The sequence below is a fragment of the Vulpes vulpes genome, chromosome 12, assembly GCF_048418805.1.
Source record: "Vulpes vulpes isolate BD-2025 chromosome 12, VulVul3, whole genome shotgun sequence".
In the NCBI taxonomy this organism is placed as follows: Eukaryota; Metazoa; Chordata; class Mammalia; order Carnivora; family Canidae; genus Vulpes; species Vulpes vulpes.
Genome location: NC_132791.1, coordinates 94,175,286 through 94,200,739, shown reverse-complemented (window position 1 = coordinate 94,200,739; position 25,454 = coordinate 94,175,286). Strand labels below are relative to the sequence as shown.

General features: G+C 45.3%; 1 long non-coding RNA gene across 3 annotated transcripts in view; it reads right to left on the bottom strand.

The window, feature by feature from the left end:
* Window positions 1-425: 425 nt before the first annotated feature.
* Window positions 426-25,454, bottom strand: part of LOC112920471 (uncharacterized) — a 30,525-nt gene continuing 5,496 nt past the window's right edge. For 2 of the 3 annotated variants that reach the window (XR_011995697.1, XR_003235073.2), the window contains 2 exons: window positions 1,841-1,921; window positions 426-1,550 (listed from right to left, as the gene is read on the bottom strand). This is a non-coding gene — a long non-coding RNA (uncharacterized lncRNA). Of the gene's footprint in view, window positions 1,551-1,840; window positions 1,922-24,813; window positions 24,865-25,454 lie in introns of all 3 variants that reach the window. The other variant, XR_011995696.1, reaches the window with a different exon arrangement.

The following is a 25,454-nucleotide window of genomic DNA, read 5'->3' as shown; positions in this document are numbered from 1 at the left end:
CCTCATAGGAATGGAACCATGCAGTATTTGTCTTTTATGACTGGCTTATTTCACCCAGTGTAATGTCGTCAAGGGTCATCCATGTTGTAGCATGCATCAGAAGTTCCTTCCTTTCTAAGGCTGAACCGCACTCTGTTGTATATATGGACCCCATTTTGTTTGCCCATTTATCTGCCAAAGGATACCTGGGTGGCTTCCACCTCTTGGCTATTAGGAATAATGTTCCTGTGAACAAGGGTATACAAATATTCAACGCAAGTTTTAAGAATTGGCGAGGAGAATGGGTCCAGGAAAATTAAGTAGGTGACCTCTATCTCACGGGTGCCAGGAAATCACTGACTTCATAGAATCAGAAAATGGTAGAGCAGGAAACACTATAAAATCATCATTGATGTTTATTTATAGATGAGGAAATGGACATGAAGTGACTTAGCTAGGATGGTTTATAAAAACTATTCAGTCTCTACGTTTGAGGAGGAGTGGTACCCCTCTCCCAGGCCAAAATATCTACTCAACTTGTCATGCCACATACCTCAAATTCCCAACACCAGAGATTTATTTACTTAGATGAAGGCGCTGGTACTTTTACCAGGAATCTCCTAGTAAAATTAAAATAGCTCTGAAGGAAACTCATTGACCCACACCCCTTGTCTTGAAGGACTGGTTTTCCACAGGACAATAAGCTCACAGTGGGGTTCTTAGGAACAGGAGATGGCAGCAGGGAAGGCTGGCTGCAGCCTCATGAGGAATTTTAAGCACAGATATTCTATGAGGAGATAATCATCTCTTGAGGAGCTCTGGGCACCCAGGGGTAGTCGATACCAGTATTGAGAGTCTGAAGACCCAGCAAATTGAAAGACCCAAAAAAGTTAGACAAGTGTAAAGACCAACTCAGGCAACATACGATTTTCTCTCTGGCTAGCTTGTCCCTGCGTTTTGTGCTTCATGCCAAAGTCTAGATCTTCTATAAATGACTTGAAGACATGACTCAGTTCTGGATGTTAATGAAATATTTTGCTAGGTTTTCTCAGCCATATAAGGAAAGAGTCCTTTCTTCCTTCCAGTGAGAATGGAAAATGCCCAAATGCATCGCCAACCGAGGAAGTCAATTTGCATCAACAGGTTTCAATCTCTCCAGCTGTCAGATGTGTTTCATGATGGAGTTGAGGTAGCCCAGTGAAGGTGGTGTTTGAAGACCAGGAGTACTCCATTATAACGTAGCTCATTAGCACAAGCCTCCCAATGTTCCACGGGTCAGAAAGTGTTTTCTATAAACACAGTAACTGTATTGACCCCATAATAACCCGGTTGATTTTTTTTTTTTTTAAGATTTTATTTATTTATTCACGAGAGACACAGAGACATAGAGGGAGAAGCAGGCTCCCTGCAGGGAGCCCAGTGCAGGACTCCATCCCAGAACCCCGGGACCCCATCCTGAGCCAAAGGCAGATGCTCCACCACTGAGCCACCCAACCCGGTTGATTCTTGTTTCTATCTCCACTTCCAACGTTGCAACAGGGTTCCACAGGTCTGTGGAAGGTTCCACATGTCTGTGGAAGAACAATAAGGTTTGAAAAGAGAATTATGGACGCAGGGAAAATATACACTTACAAATGTACTTGACAATAAACACAAATAATGTATAGAGCCTTTTGCAGTCCTAAACATCAAGGCCAATGACACCGGAAAGCCTTCTACTTATTAAGATAACAACTAACTGAGCCATCAGACATGAAATTTACTGTCATATCTGCAAAGAGGTCAAGAGGATATGGAAATTGAGTAATTAAAACAGAGCCAGGTATTAGTAATTGGGGAAGTTTATATGCATTTGTTATACCGTTTATGAAACTTGGAATCCATCATGCTCTGGTGAAAATCCAGAAGACAGTATTTCGAGGGTCCTGCCATTGTGACATTTCTAGAAAAGTCCACATGAACAAAATAAGTTCACACCAAATTAACCTAAACGATAAAAATAAAAGTGTAACATTAATCCAATTCCCATTGTGGTTGTGTTTGGTTTGCTTCACTGCCAAGTTAATTGAGTCAACATCTGCTTTATCCTGTCAGGTGTCTCAGTAGGCCAAGCTCACATTATGCATTAAAATCCTTCCCAGAGGTCTTCTTCTTTTTTTTTTTTTTAATTTATTTATTCATGAGAGACAGAGAGAGAGAGGCAGAGACACAAGCAGAGGGAGAAGCAGGCTCCATGCAGGGAGCCTGATGTGGGACTCGATCCCAGGTCTCCAGGATCAGGCCCTGGGCTGAAGGCTGCGCTAAACCACCCAGGCTGCCCCCCAGAGGGCTTCTTACCCTCCACCTCATGCAGCCTAAGGAAGCACAGCAGACAGTTTTCAGCTAGGCCCCCACACTGACAGAGCCCAGAGACAATCCTTGCTACGGATCCCATCATGGTGTTGCCAGTCACCAAGAACCAGGACAGACGGCTGTCAGAGAGGCTGACAAAGGTTGCACCCTTCAGCACTGGTAGGCTGGGTTGTATTTTTCCATTTAAAAAAACCGTTTTCCAATGTGTGGAAAACACATTGTATTAGTACACTGTTGCTTTAAAAGACTACAGGGAAAAAAGCACAGAACAAGTTCTTTGAGCAGTTTGGCATGGATGCTAGCTCCTGTTCTAAACATGTCTATGTCTCTTGCTCACGGATCACCATCTAGTGTGTTTTGTTTAACAAATAGGGCTCCAGACCCTAGGTCTCTGGTAGTTTCCCCACAGGCTTTTTAGCAGAAATGTGAGAGGGGGTTGGCCTGTGCCATGTCCCTTGAGCACCTGTTCTTTCAATCTGGCTCCTCTCCCTTGAGGAAGTCCCATAAAAGCAGAGGAGTTGCCTATCTCTACAAAATGCTGTGCCAAGGAAGAATGGGCTCTGGCCAGACCAGAAGCCACGCTGGAGACCAGAAGTCGAAATAAATGTGGCCGGTGTCAGGTTGAGGGATGCCGGAGGGGGTAGGTAGTGTAGACGAAGCTGGAAGACACTGTGCCAAGGGCTCCGAACCAAAACGAGAGACAGAATCCAAACATGCGAGCAGAGGTGCGATGTGAGAGCTGCTCGGCCAGATGTGAAGAGTCCAGGACGGGGCAGACCCGTGTGCCGGCCCCTGGAAGCTGGGGAAGGGGGCTGTCGAGCAATAAAGCAGAAAAGTGAGCAAAAAAGACAGGTGTGAGAAACAGTGTCCTGGAGCTGCCTGGTGGGCTCCGGGGCCCAGTGAAGGTGGGAGAGGCCCAGCTGCCCCATAGACAGGAGAGGAGATGCAGTCACCGAAACCGGGGAATAGGGCCCAGAGGCTGGTTTAGGGGGCGGATGAGATGGACCCACTGGATGGGGAAGGTCATGATAAATGTTTCCTTCTTGTTCCTTTTTCCTTCCCTGACCTTATTACTATAGTGAGTCCATGCACCAAGGGCGTCTAAGTGAGAAAGGAAGTCACTTACACCTCCTTAGATCACCTTCATCCTTCAACCCCTTTCTTTGGGGTATCATCGTGGCTTAACTTCCCTTATCCCAATCGGGCTCTATGAGCCTTCAGGGAAACCCACCGTCCCTGTCACTCCCATAGCACTTTATAGAGAGCCCACAGGGGACTTCGGGTTTGGGGAAACAGCCAGCTCCATCCTCCTACATATTTTTCATAGTCTCAGCACCGCTGAGGTCAGAACAGCAGAGGCTCTGAAGCCAACCTAAGCATTCCACCAGCCACCCGCTCGGGAAAGGCACGTGGCAGGCTGCTGGGAGAAGTAGCTAGCCATGATCAGAGTGGTGGAATCTTCTGTCCAAGATGTCCTGGTAACAGCTGAGCCACAGGAAGGAAGAGGGGGCAAAAGAGAAAAGATGGGAGAAAGCTACGTACAAGAAACAGAAATAGGAAATCCCAGGCCATCTTCATGGAGAGCCTTACAGAAAGGGTGTGAGTTGTATCTTAGGAAGATACGAAATGGGAGAAAAAAAATCCCAGAGCTTTGCAGTATTAGAAGCTGCATAAACACATGTGGAAACACCGTGTCTCCTTTTCGACACAGAAGCAAATACGAAAGTAGGGAGGTTAAATTAGGATCCTGAGTGGCATGACGTAGGCACAACTCTGGAAGAATCTTCCACGGGCGTCCCCAGAGGTCAACCAGGTGACCCATCTGACTAGCGGGGCTCATTTACTGGCAAAAGGCAGGGAGGACAATCATTTTAGCCAAGACCTAAGACAATCAGAGTCAGAAGCAAAAGTGAATCAAAGACTTGTCCAGGAGGGGCGCCTGGCTGGCTCAGCCTGCTAAGCATTTGCCTTCAGCTCAGGTCATGATCCAAGAGTCCTGGGATGGAGCCCCACTTCGGGGTCCCTGCTCAGTGAGGAGTCTGCTTCTCCCTCTCCCCCTTCCCCTGCTCATGCTCTCTCTTTCTCTCTCTCTTTCTCAAATAAATAAAATCTTAAAAAAAAAATGACACGTATCCAGGGAAAAAATAGGCTCTGCCAGAGGTGGGGATCAAGCCCTCTGAGAACCTTGGTCTCAACCCAGTCTGTCCAAAAAAACGACACTAATACAAGTTTCTCCAAAACAAACAAGCAAAGATAAAAGAGGGGAGGGGACAATGTTGGAAGCACTTTGCAGTGTAAAAATAATAATCATAAAAAGGTACTTCTGCTGCCTACACTTTGGGGAATGCATTGAGGAGTCAACAAAGGGCGGCCTTCAGGGGGCCAGCCTGGTCTCCTGGAGTTCTGGGACACCCTGTCCCTCCTGGCGCTTCCACCAAGTGCCATGGCAGAGGGCCTTCTCCGCATGAGGGTTAGTGTGTCTCTGGGCAGTTGCTCGCATGTACACTGTACAAGATAAATAAGAAGCCTGTCTTAGTTCATGACTGTTCTCTCTCCAGGCCCCAATATGCCATAGACTTTTGTCCCCTTGCTTTTTGTCACAACCTGAATCCCAGCTTCCCGAGGCAATGCCTGTGGCCCTAATTTTGAACCAGGAAGTGTAACTTGGAATCCAACTCTCTGTGAGGCCTTGGAGGCAAGAATCGGTGGAGCAGGGTGAGAACAAGAGATAGAGAAGTCCAGAAAGGAGCAGATGAGGACAGTTCAATGTCAAAGGCAGAAGGACAATTGATTTCATTGGGTTGACTTTTCCTAATTTCCTATTTCCATATACTCTGCTTAGTTGCATGTCCCATTCATAATAAAAACCCAGTTATCTCCCACCTACCATTATTTAATTGACTTCACCCTCTTGAGCTTAGCATACTTCTAAAAACACAATGGGGTTCATGACTAAGGGTGTTTTTTTAAAAAAGCAATCTAGAAAGCTAAATTTTAGTGATATTTATTCTTAAGTAATGTTCAGTGCTTACATCAAAGTTTATTGAAGTTCTCATGATTACTTCACCAAAATCAAGTTGAGTGAAAACTGCTTTTGTTTAAGGGGCACCTGGGTAGTTCAATGGGTTAAGCGTCTGCCTCCAGCTCAGGTCATGATCCTGGGGTCCTGGGATCGAACCCTACGTCGGGCTCCCTGCTAAGCGGGGAATCCTCTTGGCTCCCTCTCCTTCTGCCCCTCCCTGCTGCTCATGCTCTCCTTCGCCCTCTCTGCTCCTCTCAAATAAATTTTGAAAATCAATAAAATAAAATAAATAAAATAAAATAAAATAGTTTTACAGCCAGTGATTAAGCAACTAAATGGTTACATTTTGCACCACACAATTTCACCAAAAAGCAGATGGATAAAAATCAGCTAGGCCAGTGTCTGGATGTTAGCTTCTCCCCCCCAGGGAAGCCTCCAGGGCCATCTATCTTTCGGCCTATCCCTCCAGGGACATTCCAACTACCTGCTTCTCCCAGGAAGATTCACGGGCATTGGTCTGGAGCAGATACACCTGGAAATGACATACCCAGAGGTGCAGGCAGGGCCTTCACTTTGGAAGTGTGGCTGCCTCCTGCTTCCACGGGACCTGCATGTTTTCCCGGAGTCACAGGGAGAAAGGACTCCTCCCTGAGTGGCTCTCACTTCCCACCTTCCTCCTTCAACTCAACATCCAACAAACCTTGGTTGCAGGTCTGTTCTGGGCAAGGAGTGTCGCCCCACACTGGGAACAGTGAGGTGGTCTTGCAGAAAGGTAGTTACAACCCAGTGTAAAAGGTGCTGGACCCAAGAGAAGCCCAGACTCCATGTGAGCACATCAGAGCAGAGCCTAAACCAGGTTGGGTGGAGCAGGAGCCAGGGAAGTCTGCCTGGAAGAGGTGACCCTAGTGCTTCCATCCATTCAACAGATACTGAGTGCTTATCATGTGCTTCCACTGCCCTGAGGGCTGGCCTAGGGCAGTGGACCAACACTTGAGGTCCTCCTCACTAGAAACTCACATTCCAGGAGGAAGGAACCCTAACGGGTGGAGGACTATGACAAAGTGACCCCTTGACCAGCCAGGTCCGAGGAAGACAGCAAGGACACAGCCTGGGTAATAAATTTTCTCTTCAGAGACCCAAAATGCACAGTGTCTTTCCAAGTTAGATGCATTAGTAATCTTCACATTCTTACACGTGAAATCACGGTTTTCTCATTCTCCGATTCCACAGGTGAGGTAGAGGAATCATTGGTTGTGTGATTCATGTTCCTAGGGCATTTCAAGCAGATGGCTCACTTTCTTCTTCCAACCCTAGACTATCCTGATTTTCCTACTTTTCCCCTGGTGACTCCTTCTCAGAGTGTTGTCTTGCCTCTTCCTTCCCACACACCCTGTAGTTTCTCAAAGCACCAGCCATCCCTTCCCCGTGGGGCCATCTGGGACTATCACTTCTCGATGGAGAAGTTCCCAACCCTCTTCCATGGTTCCATCCACCTGTTGAGCTCCACACCCACGTGTCCAGCCTGCTGTTCCCTCTGATGTCACACTGGCATCCTGGACTCAGTGGGGTCCCACTGCTCACCATCTTCCCCAAACCCACTCCTTCTGAGGTTCTACATAGCGCAGTCCTGAGTCATTCATCTCCTCGCTCTCCTTCATTCTCCACACCCTATTGACCAACTAAGCTACTTCTGTGTGATTTCTTTTGTGTCTGGAATATATCCCCCCCTTTCCTCCTCCAATGACCACCTTCCTCCTTACAGCAATCATTCAGCTATACCACTGCAAGAGACCAACAGCTGATTTCTTCCGCAAAGGTTCTTGATTTTCTCTGTGTGCCCCTCCTCCAAGTCCCAAACACCATCTCTAAAACTGGCTTTATGCTGCCTGGAATAAAAAGAGGCTATGAGGGGCACTGGGTAGTTCAGTGGTTGAGTGTTTGCCTTTGGCTCAGGTCGTGATCCCGGGGTCCTGGGATCAAGTCCCACATGGGGTTCCCACAGGGAGACTGCTTCTCCCTCTAGATATGTCTCTGCCTCTCTCTGTGTCTCTCATGAGTAAATAAATAAAATCAAAAAAAAAAAAAAAAAAGAGAGAGAGGCCACAAGATTTGAATTTCTTCAATTTCCCATTCCAAAATATGACTGGTAGACATGAAAATGTGGAATATCAGAAACAGCAACAAGCAAAACAATAGTTTTTACTATTATAAATCTTATGGTACAGTCTGAGTACGTACTGTCCAACATGATAGGCAATAGCCACCTGAAGCTATCGAGCACTTAGCTTATTACTATCCTAAATTGAGACGTGCTGTAAATGTAAAAATATACCCTTAAAAGTCTTAATACAAAGAAAAAAGTGTGTAAATAATTTTTGTATAGAGTGCACATAAGAAATGATATTACTCTGGATGTTGTGGGTTAAATAACATATCTTGTTAAATAAAACCTACCATTAAAATGCATTTCATTTGTTTCTTCTTGCTGCTTTTAATGTGGTTGCAAAAAAAAAAAAAACACGTAAATTACATACACATTATATAGCATTGTATTTCAGACGGAGCAGGTCTAAATAATTGGGAGAGTGGCAGTGAAACTTAATGCAATTGGTAAAAAAATTCTTCCCAAGAAAGCAATGGAATGCAACAATGAAAAGACAAATAACCCAGTGGAAAAATGGGCACAGGATCTGAACATACATTTCTCCAAAGATAGACAAAAGGTCGATGCTCAACATCATACTCATTTGGGAAATGTAAATTAAAATTACAATAATATCCCATTTCATTCCCACTAGGATTGCCATAATTTTTTTTAAATGGGAAATTACAAGTATTGGGAATGAGGTGAAGAAATTGGCACCCTTGCACATTGGTGGTAGCAATTTACAATGGTGCAGCCACTGTGGAAAACAGTTTGGCAAATCCTCAAAATGTTAAACATGGAGCTACCACAGGACCCAGTCATTCCACTCCCAGGGAAATGAAAACATTTGTACAAAAAGTTGTACAAGAATGTTCACAGTAGCGTTGTTCTTAATAGCCAAAAAGTGGAAACAACCAAATATCCATCAGCTGACAAATGGGCAAACAAAATGTGGCACATCCACACAATGCAATAAAAAAAAAATGAAGTACTGATATGTGCTCCAACATGGTGAAATGTTGAAAACGCTACGCTAAGTAAAAGAAGCCAGTCACAAAAGACCACATAATCATGATACCTTCTATATGAAAAGTACAAAATGGGCAAATCAGGAAACAAAGAAGACTGGTGGCTGCCTAGGGCTGAAGAGGTCTAGGGGAAACGGGGAGTGACAGCTAAGGGGCACAGGACTTCTTTTTGGGATGATGAAAATGTTCTAGAATCAATTGTAGTAGAGGTTGCACAAGAAACAGATTACAGTTGTTTCTGGGAAGGGAACTTGACGGCTGAGGGACAAAGGTGTCCCTGTATATATATTTTTTACTACATACCCTGTGTGTGTACTGAATTTTGTATCATATGTGTCATAACCTTTCCACAAACAAATAAAATGGGATTTTATGAAAAAATATATTAAGGATGACAAGAGTCATAACCACTGGTTCAATAAAAATTCAAAATGTATTAGGAAAATCATTTAGGGACTTGGGTGGTTCAGTGGTTGAGCGTCTGCTTTTGATTCTGGATGTGATCCCCGAGATCCTGGGGTTGAGTCCCACATGGGGCTACCCGCAGGGAACCTGCTTCTCCCTCTGCCTGTGTCTCTGCCTCTATCACTGTGTCTCATGAATAAATAAGATTAAATAAAATAAAGTAAAAATAAATGTTTATACCAACACATATGGAAACCTAGATGAAAAGGATAATTTTTAGGAAATATGAATGTCAAAATTGACTCCAAAAAAGGTAGGAAACCAGACCAGACTAATGACCAGATAAGAAATTGAAAAGACAGCCAAAAACATACATTCCCCACTTAAAGAAAAGCATCAAATTTAGATAGGTTTATAAGTGAGTTCTTCCAATCCTTAAAAGAAAGATGATTCTTACGTATAAACTCTTTTCAGACATAGGAAAATAGCCAAGACTTACCCACTCATTCAACAGGGATAAATGTCAATGTACTAAGAAAGGCATAGGGATAATGAAATGGAAGGAGGGAGCGGGGAGAAGAGAGGGTTGCACAAAATGAGTTTTGTGGGACCCACCCTATTGGCATTTTAATTGGTTAAATTTGTTTCCAACATTTAAAACTGGGACATTTTAGGGGTGCCTAGGTGGCTCAGTTGATTGAGCTTCTGACCCTTGATCTCAGCTCAGGTCTTGATCTCGGGGTGCTGGGCGTGGAGCCTACTTAAAAAAAAAAGACTGGGATTTTTTTTTTCATAAAAGTCAGATTGAAATAAAATATATGCAGCAGTTGTCATACAGATTACTAGAATGGTTATGTTTAATTCCTGTAAATCACTCTTTTTTTTTTTTTTTTAAAGTTTTATGGGCAATTCTTTCTTCTGACATGATTAGGTCTTTCCTTACCAGGAGTCTTCCCTTTCAAATTTTTATTTATTTTTATTTATTTATGATAGTCACAGAGAGAGAGAGAGAGAGGCAGAGACACAGGCAGAGGGAGAAGCAGGCTCCATGCACCCGGAGCCCGATGTGGGATTCGATCCCGGGTTTCCAGGATCGCGCCCTGGGCCAAAGGCAGGCGCCAAACCGCTGCGCTACCCAGGGATCCCTTGTAAATCACTCTTGATCGCTAACATTTATCAAGCACTTAGCACACACCAGAACCTTTCATACAAGAAGAAAACACAGAAGAAACACACAAATTTAACAGAGGATAAAGCAAGAGATATGAGTAGCTAAATGTAAAGATAGATGGACAGATTGATAGGTATCCAAAAGACGCACCTTCTAACAAAAATGAGATTCCATTTCTACCCATCAGATGTACAAAATGTAAAACACTGATAATCAGTGAGAGCATAGGAGAAGAGAAACTTTTATTGTCCACTGGTGGGACTGTGAAGTTGGTGCAACCTTTTTGGGAACAATTTGAAAATACTTATTAAAAATTGAAACGAGGGGCGCCTGGGTAGCTCGGTCACAATGGTGTCCTACTCCTGATTTCAGCTCAGGTCATGATCTCAAGGTTGTGAGCTCGAGTCCCACCCAAGGCTCCACACTCAATGTGAAATCTGCTTGAGATTCTCTTTCTCCTTGTCCCTCTGCCCCTCCCCTTGCTCACATGCACGTGCACACACACTCTCTAAAATAAATAAAATCTTTAAAAATAAATTAACAAAAATGAACTAAAATAATTAAAATTTCAAGGAGCACACCTTCAAACCCCAGGCAATCCATTTCTCTATGCCTATCCTATAGAAATACTGGAAGATGTTTTCAAATAGTCATGATACTGGTTTGCTATTGAGCCTAAGTTACCACAAACTAAACAAGTTAAATCAACACAAAATTGTTATTTCATCGTTTCTTTTTAATACTATTTATTTATTTGAGAGGGAGAGAGAGAGAGCATGAGCAAGGGGAGGGGCAGGGGGAGAGGGAGAGGGAAGCCGATTTCTTGCTGAGCAGGGAGCCCAATTCAGGATCCCAGGACCCTGGGATTCATGACCCGAGCCAAAGGCAGACGCTTAACCGACTAAGCCACCCAGGTGTCCTTATCTCAGTTTCTGAGGGTCAGGAGTCAGGTATATTTTTGTTGGGTCCTTGGCCTCAATACAAAATTGAAGTCAAGATGCCTCCCCTTGTGTTTTTGTCTGGAGGTCCAACCCAGGAAAGATCTGCTTCCAGGCTCCCCCCGGGGTGTTAGCAGAACTCATTTCCTTGCAGTTGTAGGAGGAAGGGTCCTATTTTCTCCATAGCTGTCAGAGATGAACCACTCTCAACAGCTAGAGGCCATTCTCGGGTCCTGGGGGGTCATGTGACCTTGCTACATGACCTTCCTGCAGCCCACTCACATTTCAAATCCCTCCATTCAGGGATTGCCTTTTAAGAGGTCGTCTGTTTAAACAGGCCCACCCAGAATATTCCAAATCTGTTAACTCAACCACATGAGTTCTATCCCATCCTGTTCATGGGTCTTGCCCACATTCCAGGGGAGGGGATACCACAGGGCTAGTGCAACAGGATTGGGAGTCTTGGGACTATCTCACCATTCCACCTGCCACACCCATGTTCAAGGATGTTCCAGCTAGTAGTTTGTGAAAATGAAAGCTTAGAAATAATTTAGAAATAAACTATGAACCATGATATAGCCTCTCCATCTGCACTACAAAATTTTGGGCCGGCTACATGCATTGTTAGGTGGATAGATCAGCATGACATAGTTAAAAAAAAAAAAAAAGGCAAGTTACAGAACAATACATACAATAGGATCCATTATGTGTAAATAAATAAATACTGATTTCCTGCCTCTATACTTGTTCTCTGTAATCCTCTATTCTGCTGCCAGAGAGGCCTTTTCAAAATTCAAATCTGATCCTGTCACCAGCGCTGCGCCCACCCTGCCCCCTGGCTTAAAACCTGACCTTGGATTCCCATCATTCTTAGGATAAAGCCTCAACAAATCCTCATCCTGGCCTCCCTGCATCCCCGGGGCTGAGCTCCGCGTCCTCTGCAGCATGCTTCTGTCCCAGTCGCCAATGTCACCTGGCTAACTCGGGTCTATTGTTCAAAACTCAATTCAAGTGACACCCCCCTTGTCCCAATCCTCCTTCACTCCACAAAGCAGCCGGGTGCTCTGTTGCAAGCTCTCCTCCTGCTCTCTCGCTCTTCTCACAATTTGTAAGTATTCACTGTGTTTATTTGATCCATAACCACCTCTTCCAACAGATCCTAACCTCCACAAAGGCAGGACCTAATCTGGTTTTGCTTATCACTACCCCCGCCCCCGCCCCCAGTGCCTGGTACACTGCCTGACACCAAGTAGTGGCCCAACCAATCTTGGCTTCAAGAAACAACAAATGAATTCCCTTCTCTGTCCTCCAGATCCCCCTTCTAGAAGCTTTACCCTTCTGTGTCTGCTGGTCAGATATCCCCTCGTCTGCGTGCATCTGTCTCCTAGCACTCAGCGTCCTGTACCGGACGTTTGTTCAGAGAACAAGTTCCCTACCAGACTGTGAGCTCCTCCCCATGGCAACCAGCCCAGCACCCAGCCCCAAGAAGAGTCCAGTAACCCGGCGGTGGGTGAATGGAAGGACGACGGCTCTGCCTCTCTCTTATCTCCATTACTCCCCTACAGGTGTCCTGTTTAGGGGTGGCCTGGGCCGATGAGGCAGGCTGGCACCCTTTCAGGGGAGAGGGCTGGTACTCTTCAGGCTGAGAGAGGCAGACTCCCTGTGGTGGCTGGGAGGGAGGGAGTCCCTCTCAGGAGGAAAAAGATAGTGGCAAGTGTGGCAAGAGGCAATTGGAAGTGTAGTCGGCATGCAGGAGGCCCAATGCAAAGGGCAGGGCATCTCACCAGACAGGAAGGGCCCTGAGAGGAGACCCTGGTCTGAGTAAGAGATCAGAAAGGGAACCCCATAGGTCCCATTCTAAGACAGAGCCCCACGCAGCCACCCAGCTGGATCACAGGCCACAGCCCAATCCCCCAGCACCACCTCGGCAAACACAGTAGTGCCCTCTGCTCCTAAAATGGTACCCCACCCACATCCCCAAATGGGGGAGCTTGAGGAAGGGGTTCCGGGACCCAGTCCATCCGGGAGAGTCAGAAGGAAGAGGAGCCTACGCTGGCTGGACAGAAGACCAAGGTCAATGCCCGCACAGCTGAGTACCCGTCCCAAGGACTAGGATGCGGTGCTGAAAGCTGGAAGCAAGAAAAGTGTAGAGCAAGAAATCCAGGTGGGGAGGGCTCTGAAAGCCCTTCTACCGTGTTGGACAGCACCCCCCTCTATTAAGCCTTCCTGACCCCCGACTAGCAACATCTCCCTCCTGACTCCTACCACCAGGTCAAACCACATGAAACTGCTGACGGTCCACTGTGTTTGTCCCACAGGAATGGCAACTTCACATGGCTGGAGCCAACAGACCAAGGGCTCTGAAGGCAGAAGCTCGGTTGTTTTCATTCGTTTCTTTGCAAGTCTTGCCATGTGGTAGGTAAGATGTATATGAACAAAAGAAGCTGTTGGCTTTATGAATTTGGTTTTTCTCCTGCCATGTAAGTCACTGGTAGTTCCTTAGAGAGTGACTCTAAAGCCCTTAAATGAAAATCAGTGTGTGCACAACCCTTCATTGTGTACGGCGGGGCACACCTGCAGTCGGGTGTAATAAACACAAAAAGAAAGGGAACCGAGATCAGCTAAGAGTCTGCTGGCGGCACTTGCTGTACTTTTGTTCCCTCATGGATTCACAATGACGATCTTGAAGAGGATATTGTTGGTCCCGTTTCAAAATTAAGGGACGAGCCTTAAAGACCAATCTTAAATATAAAAACATAACACATCCTATTCAAAAAAAAAAAAAAAAAAGTAGGGACCCAAGTTCCCCAGATGTCAAGAAATGTATCAAACATCACATTGCTCATGTAAATGATGGCTCCAATTCTGGTCTACATGGTTCTGAGGCAGATGATCTTTCCACCTTGCCACTTATTTCCTTTTTAAGATTTTATTTATTTACTTGTAAGAGACACAGAAAGAGGCAGAGACAGGCAGAGGGAGAAGTGGGCTGGGGAGCCCAATGTGGGACTAGATCCCAGGAGTCATGGCTGGGGTGACACCCTGAGCCAAAGGCTCAACCACCGAGGCGTCCCTCCACCTTGCCATTTAAGGAAATTTTCTTATAAAGTTTTTAGTTCACGCCTTAGTGAATGAACACATCCTTAAAAAGATGAGTTCTCTGGGGTAACACACCAACACAAAGTTTCCAGGGCAGAAATTACTGGAAAGTAACAAAATGGCTCCTTAAAGATTCTCAAGTATTACATTTTGTTGGCTTTTGTAAAAATAGTCCATTCTTGGGTAGAATGTGAACAACCCATGTGTACCTATGTCAAGGTGTCTTTGCTCTCCAACTGTCTTTGTCCATCTTCAGTTCCTTGCCTTTCTCTGGGGCTTGGGAACGATAAGCTTGTCATCTATTTCTGGAAAGGAGACACCTTTCTAGAAGGTTAATACGCCCTACAGACTGAGATGCTTTAAACACCATCAGTGAGTTTCCGCAAGGGCCTTGTTTCTGAGGCAGTCCACATGTCTGTACGTGTTACTGTTGAAATCTATCCCCTTCCTGCCCCCTGCCCCCAGCAAGCAGTCCTCTTGTGCTTGGTATCCCCTGTCCGTGAAGGACAAGAAATGGAATCCCCACCCTGGATTCCAAGCCCCAGAGGCCAATGTTTTCTGAGCAATTTCCCTTGCTAACTTCTGGTTCTACATTCTTATTCTGAAAAATGAAGAGCTACAGCAGTGATCTAGGGCAGGAAGTTAAAAGAGAATGAGCAAGTACAGTACCGAAAAGTCGGGAAATAAAAACCTTGTGGGTAAGCAATGAGCTCATGCCATGCAAACTCTGAGACCCCCCATGCCGGACCCTCTGTAAGGATGGGCAGGTCAGAAGCCCACCTGTCAGAGCTTGGGGAGGTCGTTGTACCCAAGTCACTTCAAACATTTATCGGGCACCAGTCCAGGCACTGGATCCTGTTTCTCTCTTAAAATCCATCATTCTCCAGCGTGCCTTCATTTGGATATATCTGACTTCTGGAACCTAGACCCAGAATTCACAAGATGAAGGCAAAAAGCTAAGAAAATACAACTAAAGTCATGCAATGGAACTTTCAAATTAAGAACTCGTCCTTAGTAAGCACAATGGGGTTTTCAGGAACACCAGCCTTGCCTTTGCTGCCTTCATTGGACGAAAAGGATGTCCTGCGGCATGCATTGGGAGGGAGGCATAGTGAGTGGCAGGGCTACCCCAGATTGCAAAAGGAAAGTCAGGGCCAAGTGATAAAGAGGAAGGAGAGGGAAAAAGAGCATTTCAGCACTTTAAAAGCAGAAAAACAAAGCACTGTCCCCGCCCTCCTTGCTCCAACTCTGCATTTCCTTGGTAAACTAAAGGTGGAATTGGAATTAAATAAAGCCACTCAGGATCCTCCTTCTACTCAGTCTGTGCCACGAAAAACCCATTAGCTGCCTGGGACCTTATCTGAAGTTTCTGTCTTCAGTTATTTGTGTGTGGAGAAGAGAATCAAAGGAAATTTTGGCTACCTGTTTCAGCTACTGGGCTTAGGTAGAGAGTTGGACTCTACTCCAGCAAAATACAAGAACTCCCTTATTTCCTAAGGGAAAATTTGCCTTTGGAATAATTAGAAGGGGGGGCTGCGCAGTTGGGCAGCAAGGTGGCAGGTTAGAGTCAGGGAGGGCACCCACCACAGCCCCATGGGATACAACACGTGCAGAGAAAGTTGCCCAGGGATTCCTGCATCTCGTTTAAATAAATCTCAGTATTCCAATCATCATCTCAGGAAATTGTAATCTAGTTCTATCCTCAAATTAAATTATTCTTCCATTACCTTCTTTTTTTTTTTTTTTTTTAAAGTAGGCTCCCCTTCCAGTGCAGAGCCCAGAACAGGGCCTGAACTCACCACCCCGTGATCAAGACCAGAGCTGAGATCAAGAGTCAAACGCTCTATGGACTAAGCCACCTGGGTGCCCCTCAAACAAAATTACTCTTAATTGGCCTCAATTTCAAGAAGATATTGGCAGAGACAAAGTCGTTAATTCAACAAAAAGCAACATGACAAAAGGAACTCCAGAAAATGTGCAAACTGTTGACTTATTTTGTGGTTAGCCTCCTCAGATGCTGATTCCCACCTAAAAAAATTCCCTTCTCGCTTCTCTCCTTATCCAAATAGTTATCCAAATAGTTAAGGAGAACATGCCCCATTCTTTCACCTTTTACTCTCCATGACTCATGCAAGAAATATTCAATCCCTGTCCCAGCCTAAGTTTTTTGCCAGCATCAGGCAAAACCTAAAAGAATCCACTTCTCCTTGTCTCTGTGTCTCTCAGTTGTCTTAAGTCTGGGCCGGGGTCTCCGCTCAGCCCATCTTCACGGGATAGCTCTACCAACAGAGTCTTATTGCCAAAAGCTGCCAGTAAGGAACGTTCTGCAAAATATCAGGTAAGTAGTACACACCACACACATGCGCCTTAAATCTTAAATCGTCAGAACTGCTCTTAGCAAGCTTTCTACTTCCAGGAAACAAAGAACGATATGGTACAAGAAAACAAACCAACATTTGGAGTTGCCGATTTAGGATACAAAAATGATGAAATGCAGATCCTGGACTGACATGGCTAATAAGGAATCTTTTCTATTTGTCTCCCCTGCATCCAATAAAATATAGGCGAAGATGGTATAATAATGGCTAATATTTACTGAAGCACTTGTCATATGCCAAACTCTGTATGGATTTTTTCATTTAGGCCTCATAAGAATCCTGTAAAGTAGGTACCATTATTATTCCCATTTTACAAATGATCCGCTGAGGCTTACAGGAAGACTTCCTGTAGGATCCATATTCGTTTTTGGTTTTTTTGTTTTTTTAAGAACTTATTTATTAGAGAGCACACATGAGCAGGGGAGGGACAGAGGGAGAGGGAGAAGCAGACTCTCCACTGAGCAGGGAGCCTGATGCAGGGCTCCATCCCAGGATCCTGGGATCATGACCTGAGCTCAAGGCAGAGCCTTGACCAACCGAGCCACCCAGGGTGCCTCCAGGACCCATATTCTAACCAGTAAGCTCTAATGCTTCCCTGTTGACGGGAAGGAACAGAGCACAGGATAAGACTCAGGAGACGGACCTGGCCTCAAATTCTCCTTGTTACTTGCCGCTAGCTTGTTCTAAGACACCGAGTAAAATGGAGGAGAATTTGGAAATGTTTGTCCTACCAATAGAGCCCTTCCATTCTGACTTTCCAGAAACTCATGTCGGATTTCTTGAGCCTTGGGGATTGCTGGGGAAGGAAATGAGGCAATCTTTGCAAAGGAGTGTTAAAAAGTAGAAGCAGAAGGAGAGATGGGCAAAATAGGTGAGGGGGAGTAGAGATACAGGCTTCCAGTTATGGCTGAATATGTCATGGGAATAAAAGGTTCAGCATAGAGAACATAGTCGTGATAATGCAATGGCGTGGCATGGTGGTGATATAGGAGCTGCACTTGGGGTGAGCACAGCGCAGTACAGAGACGCTGCATCGCTATGTCACACATCTGAAACTAAGGTAACATTGTGTTTCAGCTATACTCAAATAATTTAAAAACTTAATTAAAAAAAGATTCAGGGAGAAAATGTACATAAAGGTGACGGGGACAGACTTTGAGTCGAAGTGCCTACATTAGAATCAGATATACATGTTTATTAGCTAGCTATATGGGAGTGGGCAAGTTGCTTTACTGCTCCACACGTTCTTTTTCTCAACTATTATGTGAGGATACTATGAGAGCTCCTCTGAGAAATAAGTGAGATAAAACATTGATATTTTTTAAATTAGCAACTGGAAAATAACAAGCATTCAATAAATGTTGGGTGTTAGCTACACCAATGTTCTTCTCATTTTTTTTTTGTTAATGTATCCTTTAAAAGACTTTTCAAAAACTTCCTCTTTGCAAATATTGTAACTGGCAAAAAAATTTTTTTTAATAGTATCTACTTTGTTATTATATGCAAAAACAGAAAATTTTTAATTGGATTATTAGAAATAGAAACATTTAAAAATGTTGAATGGAGAAAAAAGGTAGAAAGGACTATGTTGGGGTGCCTGGGTGGCTCAGTCAGTTAAGCTTCTGCCTTCAGCTCTGGCCATGATCTCAGGGACCGGGGATGGAGCCCTGCATCAGGCTCTGTGCTGAGCACAGTCTGCTTGTCCTTCTCTCTCTGCTCCTCCCCCTGCTGTCTCTCTCTCATAAATAAAAATAAAATCTTAAAAAAAAAAAAAGTTTGCTGTCTAAGCTATTAACTTGTGGGGTCATTTGCCATGCAGCAATGCATACCTAATACAGGATTCTACCCTACTAAGTGCAAGGCTTTGGAGATACAATGGTATATAAGGTATGTCTGTCTCACCCTCATAGAGCTCAGCCTATGGCAGCACAGATTAAAAAAACAACAGAGTGACATACACTCTTCTAGAAAGAAGGAGGTGCTGATGAGCAAGAGATTCAGGGAAGCCCAGAAGAGGGTCATCTAGCCCAGTCTAAGAGGTCATAGCTAAGTGACACTTGAGCTTTAGATCAAAAGATGAATAGGAATCATCCAGGTATATCAGTCTGCAAACGCTGCCATAACCAAGTTCCGCAGCCTGGGTAGCTCAAACAATGGAAATTTATTATCTCTCAGTTCTGGAGACTCTAAGTCTGAGATCAAGGTGTTGGCAAGATTGTGAGGCCGTGAAGTAGGGATCTGTTCCAGGCCTTTCTCCTTGGCTTGTAGATGGCCATTTCCTCCCTGTGTGTCTTCACATCATTTTCTCTTCATGCATCTCTGTGTCCAAATTTCCCCCTTTGTATAAGGACACTAATCCTATTGGATTAGGGCCCATCCTATTGACCTCACTTTAACTTGACTACCTCTGTAAAGACCTGATCTCCAAATAAGCTCACAATCTGAAGTACTAGGGGTTAGGAATTCAGCTTATGGTTTGGGAAACACAATTCAGCCCATTGCACTAAGTAAAAGCATACAAGGACATAGAAAAATAGTACAAGCTGATGGATCAGCATGTCCCTTTATTATTATTATTATTTTATTTTCTTAAGATTTTATTATTTTATTTTCTTTATTTGAGAGAGTGTAAGAGAGAGATCATGAGTAGGGGGAGGGGTAGAGAGAGAAGCAGACTCCCCACTGAGCAGGGAGCTCGAACCCAGAACCCCGGGATCATGACCTGAGCCAAAGGCAGATGCTTAATTCTAAGCCACCCAGGCGCCTTGGATCCACATGTCCTAAAGACCATATGGGCAAGATGTAGCATGTTAAGTTGGAGAATTATGAACGTAAAGTGAGGGAATATAGCAAAAGCTGGGGCCAGATTATATAGGTTTAAATTTTATCCTAAGAGCAGTAGCAACCATTGAAAAATTTTATGTAGGGGAGTCACACATCAGATTTGCATTTGAGGAAATTCCCTCTAGCTTCCTGGATGAGAATGGATTGGCAGGAGCAAGAATCCCCGCAGGGAAGAGCATTTAGGTTACTGTAGGCGGCCGGCTGATGAGGATGGTGGTATGAACTAAGGTGGTAGTGAGGGCATGGGGGAAAAGTAGAAAATTCAAGGGACCCCTGGGTGGCTCAGCAGTTGAGGGCCTGCCTTCAGCTCAGGGCGTGATCTGGGTCCAGGGAATCGAGTCCCCGCAGGGAGCCCACTTTTCCCTCTGCCTGTCTCTGCCTCTCTCTGTGTGTCTCTCATGAATAAATAAAAATCTTTCAAAAAAAAAAAAAAGTAGAAGATCCAAAAAATTGTGGAGAGAAACAACAGAACTTATTGAAGGAAGAGAGGTTGTGAGAGTGACACAAAGAAGAATCAAGGGTGATTTCAAGTCCCCTGACTTGGGCGAATGGATGGATGGCCCATAGCTGCCTTCACAGAGAGAGGGTGCAAGAGGAGGGTTTCGGGTAAAGAGGACAAGCTCAGTGTTAGACCTTTTGGCTCTAACGTTACTGTGAGCCCCACAAACTAGCTGGGTTCCAACCGTAGGAGAAAGAGCTGGTCTGGAGACAGATAACTTGGGAGCCATTCACATCAAGCTGATGATTGAAGCCCTGATAATGAGAGATATGGCTGAAAACGAGAGTGCCCTGGGGCAAGAGAATACACCTTTGGAAAGCACCAATACGGAAAGACAAAGCACGGCCCAGAGAGATAGGAAGAAAAGCCAGGTAATCAAGAGAACACACTCATTGTAAAGATGGCAGTCAGCAGCAAATTATGTCAAAAGTCAAATCATAAGAACTGGGATGCACCCCTTGAATGCAGTGTCTGGGATATGATGACCTTGGCAAGCACATCAACCTCAGTGATGCTCATTTGGGGTTTATAAAGTCATCTTAATAGTCTTAAATATATTTGAAAGATCCTTCTTTCTGTATGAGTAGATAAAAGCGGAGCTCCTTAGCCACGCGGATCACCCCAAAAATCCCTTTCCAAGCAGGTACTCCAGCAGAATGGCTCCAGTTTTTCCTAAGTCAAACGGAGAGCTCACTAAGACAACCCTGGGGTAGGACTTTATTAAGAGGAACCTACTACTAAAGGCATGGATGTGCTTCAAAACACGCAACTCCACCCAATATCCTCCTAGAACACAAGAAATCCTTTTTCCGGGAAATGTAGGGACAGGACTTAGTGTCTAGTGCTGTCACAGGTAGAGCCAGGACCCCGTCCAAAAGGGCCCTGGCAAGCTTCTCTTTCTCTGGACAGCATAGCCTCTGTGCCTAAGTCTGAAATCATTATTAACAACCCTGCACTCATTAATAGCCTCTCCAGTGTCTCATCCCACATCTGCAGAATAAGGATGACAATATAACTCAGCACAAAGGGCAGAGCAAGGGTTAACTGAGATTACTTAGCACAGTGCTTGGCACATTGTAAGACCTCAGGGAAATATTTGTGTTATAATAAATAATCTACTGTAGATAGTATAAATATCATTAGTGCTAGATCCCAGGTACCCTCAGAAACCCTTCTCTTTGCACTGTTAACTTAGGAGCCTGCGAGTCCTTCTCCCCCTCCCCCTCTCATCACCACCCTGCACCTCCACCACCCTGCCCTGCCCACACGCTGCTCTCCAAGAACAGGAACTCGCTCTCACGATTCCTATCACACACCCAACGTCCCGTGTGCCTGGCACATGGCACTAAGTAAATAACGCTTTGTGGAATGAGTTAACAAATTCCAAGTGTATCAACCAAAATGTACTTATGAGAGCAGAGAAACGCTGCTTCCAGGAATGGAAAAAGTCGTGTATGAGGAGTCATGGAAAGGTTGGAAACGCTGCAGGGGAAAAGATCTGGGGCTCGCACCATATTCTGGATGAGAGGCAGGGCGATCCACTCTCCAGCAACGTTCTGATAGTGAGCAAAGCAACAGAGCAACCTGACCGCACAGCAGGAAGAAAAGATAACAGCAGTGTGGGCTTTTGTTGGTTTTTTGCCCTTGCAGGGGAACTCCCTTTGTAGGCAACAGAACCCAGAGAGCAGTTACAGACAAATGCATATCTGTTGGTTAAATGTGGGGCGGGGAGGGGGGGTGCTGCACATTCCTACCACGTCATTAATCAGGAGGTAGGAGAAGTGGCAAAGGTCTGGTGGAACAGTGACGATTCCGGGACACCAACCAACCAACCCACAACCCCCCTCACACACACACACACACACACAATCTAGCAAAACCCAACAGACGACAGGACATTTCAGACCCAGCAGGAGACAAAACACAGACCCCCCCAAAGAGGAAGTGATGTGCTCACCCTAGCCAAACAATGAAGTCAACACTTGAAAGGAGAAAAGAAAATCAAGTACAAAGGGACAGCAATTCCTTAAAAGAACCTGGAGGGCTGTGCCTGAAGGGGCTTCGGTTAGCCCTTCCTTATCCCTCTCTCAGTCTCTTTCTGTCTCTCTCTGTCTCTGTCTCTCTCTCAATCTCTTTCTCCCCCTCCCAGCCAGCCCCTGTTGGCAGGCACTTCTGGGCTACCAGGCTCTGGAATGACCAAGAGAAGTTCAAGTTGTCCTCCCTTTACCAACAGATCGTGGAGCAAGAGACCCAGGCCAAGCCCCCAGCCCTCCTCCCAGTGGGAGGGGTTGGAAGGATTGGGGGTGCAGGTTGCAGAGTGGGACAGTGGGAACCGATGGCCCCACCACTCTCAAGGCTCGTGATTCGGGGTACACCTAGACTTGACAATTGAGATGTAATCGTCCCCATAATGATGCTTTGCTGTAAGAGGACCTCCTAATCCCGGTTATCTCGGAGAAACATAAACATTAATTAGGTGCTCCCGACGCCTGGGGGGGAATTCCATCTTCATCTTTCATTTAACTGAGAAACTGAGGTACAGAGAAATGAAGGAAATGGCCTGAAGGATGGCTGTGTGAGTCAGCAGCCTGGCCAGGAAGCCGGGCCTGTGACTCCTCACTTCCTGCTTTCTTCTCTCCCTATTCGAGCACATTCCCTCCCAGGGGCAGCTCTCCGGGAGAGAAGGCAAAGGAGACTTGGGTCAGCCCGGGGAGGGGCAGGGGACCTGACAGCAGGCACACAGCTCAGCAGATCCTGACCGTTTTTCTTCCAGGATGAGGCTTTCCTGTCCCTTGAACCAGCATCACTCAGCCTGGATAATCAACTTTCCCCCGGGGCCTTCCTCCTCCTTACGTGGGCCTGTCCCTGGAGCCCCAGGGCCGATCGGGCCCCAGGGTGTGCCCTGCATTGTCAAGACACTGGCACAAGCTTCGGCCAAGGGTTTTGTCCTTCTTAATGGCCACCAGAAAGTCTGTGTGGCGATCTGTCCCCTCTAAGGCCAAAAAGGGAAAGCAAGAAAAGAAAAGGCTGTCATTGCTTATTAGAAGCTTCCAAAGCTGGGTGGAAGTTTAACCAACTTCAAGCAAAGTACACACACACACACACACACACACTACACCTCCCACTGTTTGAGGACTTTCTACTTTTTTAATGCACCCGAGTTAGATTCTGGAGCAAAAGGGCAGCAGTGATTATTCTAGAAGTCCTCTCATATACGGTGTAACATTACCTTCTGCCGACTGGGGCCTCATCAGCCATGTGTGCCTGGTCTATTTTGAGACCCAATCTGAGCCTGGTACCTGGGACAAGGGTTAACAAATCAGCGTTTGGCTGACAAGGATTTAACCCACCTCACCTGGTCAAGAACAACAGCAAGAGCAAATCATCTCAGCAGCTGAATTTGTGGCTTGAACTACTGCTTTTTCTTCAACAAAAACCTTACAGGCATGGTGTAAGCTGCAACTGTAGCCTAAATCAACCAACGGGGGGGTGGGGGGGGCGGGAGGGGAAAACATGGACACACCTTTTTACTTGGATTTCTTTGTGATTCAGGCAAGAGGGCAAACAGTATTATAAAGCTGAACTCTTTCCCAAAGGCAGAGCTGAGAGCTAGAATCCCAGGCAAGCAGGTGTAACAGGTCCCGGGTGTGCAAAGGCCCTGTTCATTGTCTTGGTTTTACATACGGGAGACCCTGGCTTCTCTCTGCCACCGGCAGGCAGTCAGTTATTAGGGCCTAAACTCACTATATTTTCAGCTATTTCCACAAAGTATGCAGCCCCCTCAAGGGGCGGATGTTAGCTGCGTTAAGAGGCAGTGTCGTCCTGTCCCCCCACCTCCAGGGCCAGCTGCTGTGGGTGCTCGGTACCCGACCCTTAGCATGTGCTCTGCATGCTGCCTCACTGCAGCCGACCCAGAAACCACTGTTTCTGGCCTTGCTGAGACACGCGCCTTTCTCCCAACTCCCAAATAGAAGTGGCTCCCTCTTACTTCTGTACCAGGGGAGTGGTGAAGATTTATGCAGCGCATGGGAGATATTGTAAGGTATCAGCCCATCTGACTGCCTACATTTGGCTTTGTCTTCCTAATAAGAGAGGGGAAAGTGTTTATTTCTGGCAAACGATCCTCTTAGATTTTAAGTAGGGGTGACTGGAGAGGCTTCATGTGCTTCCATCTCAAAACGAGAGGGACACAAGGAAGATGACCAGACAAGTCCTTAGCTGATGATAAAATGGCTGGAGATACTAAAAAGAGTTTAGAGGTGAGAGTGAATCCGGATCCAAGCACTCAAGAGAGGCTAGTGGTGAACTCAAACCAAGAAGATGCCCCATTTTTTTCAGCCGCCATATGTGTCCAATAGTGAGATCTTTTGGCTTCCATATGTCATTACTGACTTAATAGCTATTGTGTGCAATATCCTCTTAATTAACTTCTACTTAGACAAATAATAAATAATCTCCTTTTCTATAGGAAAGCTAGGACTCATTTGCCTCAAAAATAATCCCCCCCGCCCCTTCCTTAAGGTAGTCTAAATAAGTCTTTCAAAATCTCTGCTTTTTTTGATGACTATCTCGGGAAGTGAAAAGTTAGAAAGGCCACGATAATTAGGTTAAGTCATAACTAGCCCAATGCCATCTGTGCATGGAGTGTGCAGATGATCCTGGTAACAGCTAAGCCACTTACTAACCTAGTATTCACTGGGAAGCGATAAAGGAAAAAGTGACTAATGATGGATGGTCTAAGGAAACAGCTGTCATTATTTTGGTTCAGTTTACACAATTCTCGCCTTTCCAAAGATAAGAATGGGCAGGTGCTTAAGTCATTAGACCCCAGAGCTGCTGAGGAGGCCCCACAGGGGTCCAGGCTCCTCTTGGAAGAGTGAGTGAGGATTCTCTGCTGGCGGAAGGAGGATTTGGAGTCAGACCTAGGTTCAAATCCTCATTCTGTCACTTACCGGCTGCGTGACCTTAGGTGAGTTAACTCCTTTCAGCATCAAATTCCTCCTCTGTCAATTGGAAGAATAATAATAGTCAGCGGGTAAGGCTGTTGTGAAGATTAACATAACATGCCAGGTGCGGAGTAAGGGCTTAATCAACGGCAAATAATTATTAGAGAATAAATAAAATGAAGAGCATTTGTTAATAAACACGACTCTTCCGACTAATTCCACCCCCAATTATGATCTGGGAGCTCAGTGTGTCGTCCTTCACCCTGGAATTCAGCAATGATGCCATCTGCTTGCTTACTCGCTATAGTAATCCAAGACTAATGTCCCTTAAAACACAAAATAAAACCCTGCTGAAGGGAGAGTGTATAGAGAGCAAGCAGAGAAACTTAGAGAATAGAAATTTACTCTGTATTAGGAGCCTTGTGAGACATTCTGAACATTTGCATTGCTGACAAGGTTCACCCAATTTTAAGTTTCCATTACTGTAAAAAGTTCCTGCAGAGGTCTATATTCTGGATATTTCAGGTCTGATAGTGTGTATAGATTGGCAAAACTCCTCTTGGCTTGGAGCACCAAAGTGAATACATTAATTATTTAAAAAAAAAAAAAAAACAAACACCAAAGAAGGTATGCCTAAAACTCCCAGT